This window comes from Anomalospiza imberbis, chromosome 12 (assembly GCF_031753505.1).
Source record: "Anomalospiza imberbis isolate Cuckoo-Finch-1a 21T00152 chromosome 12, ASM3175350v1, whole genome shotgun sequence".
NCBI classification, from domain to species: Eukaryota; Metazoa; Chordata; class Aves; order Passeriformes; family Viduidae; genus Anomalospiza; species Anomalospiza imberbis.
The window spans coordinates 17646874-17652945 of NC_089692.1; positions in this window are offsets into that span (position 1 = coordinate 17646874).

Genomic DNA, 6072 nt, shown 5'->3' on the forward strand with positions numbered 1-6072 from the left:
TCAGCTTGAAAGTTCCTGTGCACCTCCATACCTTGGTGTCTCAGGTGTAGCTGGGTGTGTGTTCTATTGCCATCTGTCAGAGGTGGGGCAGTTATTTCTGTTCATTGGGCAGTTTTCTTTATCTCTTCCACAACCCATCCTCCCTCCAGGAGATCTCTTCTGTTCATGGGCCATTAATTATTAATTATCTTCTGTTCATGGGCCAGTGAGTGTCCCTGCATGGCTGAGAAAATTCCATCATCCCATGGGGAGATGCTCCGCCCAGGGGAGGAGCCAAGCATTCCTACCTGGATACAAGCTGACTCCTGCAGCACCACAGCAGCTTTCTTCCCCACTGCATTCCCAGAGGAGCAGCTTTCTTCCCCACTGCATTCCCAGAGGAGCAGCTTTCTTCCCCACTGCATTCCCAGAGGAAGCCCAGGCCCATCTCCAGCAGCCCTGGAGCTTCAGAGGAAAACTCCACCCTTGTCCAGGATCCCTGCTCCAGCAGAAGCACAGCTGTCACTGCAGGAGGGCTGAGCCACCATGGGATGGGACTGCTGCCACCACCCTGACCCACAGGCTGCCAGGTTCTGACTCTGGCAGTGCTTTTTTGTTTTTTTTTTTTTTTTTTTTTTTTTTTTTTTTTAATTTGTACTATTGCATTTGTATTTTTAGTTTTCCTAATAAAGAACTGTTATTCCTATTCCCATATCTTTGCCTGAGAGCCTTTTAATTCCAGAATTATAACAATAAGAAGGGAGGCAGTTTATTTATTTTCCTTTTCAAGGGAGGCTCCTGCCTTCCTTAGCAGACACCTGTCTTTTCAAACCAAGACACTTGGTTAGCAACAATTTTCAGCGAGAAAACCCCTCAATACTTCTTTGAGGATAAAGTTATGAGGAACAGGTGTCACTGTGCTCTGCTGTTACTGCAACTTCACAAAGATGCTTTAGCACCTTTGTGCTTTAGCACCTCAGTGCTCTGGTGGTTAACTGGGTTCTTGTGAAAGCTGGACAAATCTGTCCTGATTTGAAGCCTCTGAAAGTCTTTGCTTGCGCAGGCTCAGGGGAAATATAATCAGACAGCTGAATTCTTTGAAGCATTTAGCTGTCCCCAGCATGCTCCGTTGCTTGGCTTGCAGGCTCTGAGCAAGAACTCCCTCTCCAGCTGTGTCCCTGACACCCAGAGCAGGGTAAAGCTCTGGGAACTTCCCTCGGGCAAGAGCAAAGTGTCTCCTATGACACCAGTCCTGTTGCTGCTGCTCACCAAGAGAATAAAAGGGGCATGAGGGGTGGGAGCCAGAGAAAGGCAGCAAGGAGAGTGGTGGGGTAAGATCAGCAACGGGAGATGAAAATCACAGGTCTGATGAAGAATTTTCCTGGGCTATAAAGACTGGGATAAGAGAGGCTGGGGAGCAGCCCTGCAGGAAGGGATCTGAGGGTACAGGAGGATCAGAGAGTCAGGGCTGTCCTGGGAGCCAGGGGAGAAAATCCAGCCTGGGCTGCTTCAAACACAGAAAAAACCAGCACTATTTACTGCTCACAGCAGCTGTGGCTGCCCCTGGATCCCTGGAAGTGTCCCAGGCCAGGGCTTGGAGCACCCTGGGACAGTGGAAGGTGTCCCTGCCCATGGCAGGGGTGGAGCTGGTGATTTTTAAGGTCCCTCCCTACAAAGCCCAGCACTCTCCCATTGCAGGGTGTCTGTGCCATAATCCAGCAGAGAGCTGCACCTTTGGAGTGTGACATCAAAGATCTACGGTGCAAAATGTGTTTCAAACACAATCTGAAGTTTGAGTAGGGCTCAAAAGATGATTATTCAAAAATCCAATCAAAAGTTTATCCTTTGCCTAAAGGCATCCTCTTAACTCCAACATAGCTCGTTAGGAGAACTTTAGTTGCAGTAAAAATAGGAAATTTCAAAGCCATCTTATCAAGAGAATATTCTCTGGAAAAAAAAAAAAACCACAACAAAATTTAAAAAATTTAAGCAAACACAATTTTAATATTTAAATTGCATTTTAAATACCGTTCTGGAACATGAAGTCTATCTAAGTATATTCTTAGATGCAGACTGTAATAATGTAATGACTTTTTCCCTATTTAAAGTTCTGGCATAATTTCCTTTTCTTTTGCAATTAGGCAGAAACAACATGTGTCACTTTAAATCTCAATCTTTCTCTTTCCCCACCACTCCCCTCAACAGTCCCAAATTCTGACTCTGGTTAAGATTCAGTAAATAATTCCAATCCAATCCCCAGTAGCTGGGTTAATGAATTGTCTCATTTAAAAGTCACATTTAGCAGACAGTTTTGCAAATCTGTTTCAGTGACTGAGTTACTTTAATTTCCCTTCATACTTTTCATTCTTTAAAAAGAAAAAAGGCCTATTAGCTTAAACAATTTAGTAAAAATTACTTTTTTTTCCTTGCCATTTCTTAAAAATGGAACAGAATATCTTTTATTTCCTCACCATCTGACCAGGTACTGTTTAATTTATCTCTTTCAGCTACAGCTGCTGCCTTCCAGAGATTATCTTTGTTAATTCTGCCCACAATTAAGAGATAATAAAGAGGAAGAGATAGATATTGATTAGTATTGCACGTAATATAAAAATGCCATACAACATTCTGGTTTTCAATACTGAGCTGTTGCAGTGAGCTAATGCATCCTGCAGGCAATTATGGCATCTCCAGGAATATCCACGTGGAGAAAAACAACCACAGAAAACAGCATTTGCACATGATCATTACAGCCATAGCAGCAGAGAGATCTCAGGTTTGCTTTTTTGGTTTAAGAACTTATCCAGCATGTCAGGTTACATCTTGCTGTGCCTCAGCATTCCCCAGTCCTGCTACAGATTTACGAGTATACATTCATTTATTAGATATAAATGGCAAAAAGTGATTTTGTTGGTTTTTTGGGTTTTGTTTTTTATTTTTTTCTGAACAGTTTTGGGTATCCACAATAAAACCCAAAGCCTAAGACTGACTATAAAAGACCTTGAATATAACCCACTTCTGCCATGTTAATTCCCTGACTATAAGCATTCAGCTTGGAAGGGGCACACCAAGGCAATGCAGCTTTCCCCATGACCTGTGGCTGATGCCTTGATGGAAGATTTATGGCAGCTGCATGTGGAAAACTGCCAATCACCTGCCAGAAAGTTGCAGGATGAGTGCAGGAACACACCTGAACAGGCTCATGACATCCCTTTAGGTCCATTTATCCTTTTTTAAGGACAGGTCACCAGAGGACACCAGGAAAAACAACGGACCACAGCTTTGGTCACCATGAAGAGACTAATTTATTTCCTCTGACTCCAATCATTTATAGTTCTCAAAAGGTGCCAGTGGATTGGAGGGTGAATGTGCCACCTCTCCAACGACACTGGACAAACTACCAGTCTATCAAATTTCTCCGCCTCTATGAAAGAATGCAAAACAATAGGTTGTTTACACAAAGTTGCCTGAGAAAGTTCTCCACAAGAATGTAAACTCAGAAGGCTTTAGAAAATCCTAAGAAATCAGGGCGACAGGTACTCAACAGTGAGCATTTATACAACACCCCAGCGGTTCTCACCCTCGCTTGAGAAAGATTTGGGTTCAAATTTCTTGAAAAATTCAAACGCTTTTGGAAGCACAAAAAATACCAGACAATAAACGTGATGGCTCATTCCTTATTTCCTAAAGAAAACAATGCTGGAAGTGTTTTTACTGCTCCTGGCATGTGAGTATAACCCTGATCCCTCCTTCCTACGGGAGTTTCCTCACCAAGAGGCTGAAGAATCACACTCCTCTTACCTTACTCTATCTTTACAACACCTTTGTACCCCTTTCCCCAAAGAGGAATGCCCACAGGGGGCACATTTTGTAGCTCATGACAGTCAATAAGTAAAATAAACTGCAGAGATACACATGGAAAGTTTGTCTGCTTCAAGCACTTCCTCCTTTCAGCAGGACTGTGATGGCCCAGCACCTGTAAGTGAACTGAAAACTGCACATCCCCCAGCCAAGCACTGTTGCCCTGATTTTTAAAAACGTTTTCTTTTATAGTTCTTTTGAAAGTTTTAAAGTTCTCATAAAGCTTCTTTAGCCTTCTGATAATGTTTACATATTTCTACTAGAGTTCTCACACACTGTTCATGTAAATAATGTTTATTTTACATTCTTCTTTGTGAGAAGAGAGAATTGATGGACTGTTGGTTTGACCAGTGTGGTTGGAGAGGTGGCAATTCCATCCTCCAATCCACTGTCACCTTTAGAATTCTATAAATACCAAATGTTCTAATAAAACTCGCTCTTTTTTTCTCTTTTGAGCTTACCAAGCTTCTGTGTACTCATTTGGTGTCCAGTAGCAACAAAGCACTGTCTGTGCTCTCAGTGCCCACCCAGGGCACATTTCCCACTCAACCCCACACAACTGGCACTAAGGGAGGCCCCACTCCTGGGAAAACGGCCTGAGTTGATCATAAACAAGCCTAAGTGACAAAACAACATAATTTCTATTGATTTGCCTTCAGAGGCAGGGTGCAGCTGTGAAACTGAGATGCTTTTCTATGCAGCCCCTTGCAGCACAGCAGCTCCCACCGCTCGCTGAGGAGAGGCACTGACAGCAGCCTCCCCTTTTTCCTCTCCACACCCTTCTGTGCTCCTCAGCAATGGCACTGCAGTGGCACTCACTGACAGGGACAGAAAGGAACTGCACTCTCTCTTCTTTCAGGGTTGTGAAGACTCCCTGGGACACAACACACTCCTCTCCAGGGAGAGTTATTGTCCTGGTAAGTAACTCAGATGGTGAATATTTATTTTTTTTCTCCTCAGCATCTTTCATGCTAAGATCTCTCTTTAGCAGCAAGCTGGAAAATCCAACAGAAAGACAAAATCAATGGCCAGTGAAAGCAAACTAATAGCACTTAACAGCAGATGGCTTTTATGGGCAGCCTGTCCCACCTCCATCTCCAAAAGATTTTTTTGCACTGACACTGGTGCTGTGATTCTGACACAGAGCTCACTGCAGGAGCTCTGGCCTCACATTGCTAACTCCTCCATGTAGCAGATGATGTGACCTCAGAAAGCACAACACAACCAACAAGCACAACCGCCACAACTGCTGAAAAGGAAACAACTCTGCAGGTGCTGAGGTTCTGATGGAAACCAGATGTCACCTAACAAATGTACGCGTCCACAAGAGCTCCAGGAAGAAGCTGCTGCAGCTTTGCAATCCTCCTCAGCCCCACATCACAACTCCTGGGAATACCAGCAGATTAAACTGGCTGCTGATGCAGGGGTGAGTGGTTAATTCAACACCCAGAGAAACGTGGCACCTGCACGAGGGGACAGGGACAGAGCTGATTGTGACATGCCCTGATTGGGCACCAGCTGAGAAACCAGTCCTGCAGCCACGGGGTGCAGGTGGGAATTTGTCTGCCATGCCCAAATGCCAGCATCCATCCTGATTTGAAGGTTGAAGAAGAAAAACAGAGAGAAGAAAAACAGAGAGAAGCCCTCTTTCCCTGAGCTGGGTCTGGGAAATAACTGAAGTGTTAACGAAGCATTAGCAGCTTTGCTTTTCCTCCCTCATATGCTACTATCATTTCATGTCACTGAACCAATTCTCATACAATTGTCTGAGGCTCCAAGTGGAAAAAACTCATTATCCTTCGAGTCCAGCTGTTAAGAATATGGGATTATGTTGTATTTCCATCTGCAATACAGCAGAAGCATTAGCTCTTTTTGAATTATGGCCAGGAGGATGCAGATTTAATTGCCCTCATAGCTCCTCCTGCTTCAAAATAAAACCATCTTTCACAACCATTGCATTTTCAGAACTCTTTCACTTGAAGTAAGTGACCTGGTTCCCTCAAACCTGAAGAGTTTAACAGAGAGGGTTCTCTTGCTCTATTCCTGCCAGCCAAGAATGGCTTGTATGTGTTTGTACAAGAAGCTGAATTTCACCTTGAAACCTGAATTCTAAGGCAGTTGAGAAAGATTAGAAAGCCCAAGAGAATGGAGCCGAGCCCTTATCACTGTAAAAAACAGGAGTGTCCTGAGTGTTCACTGTGTGGTGAAACTGCTGTCAAGGAGGGTCATTAA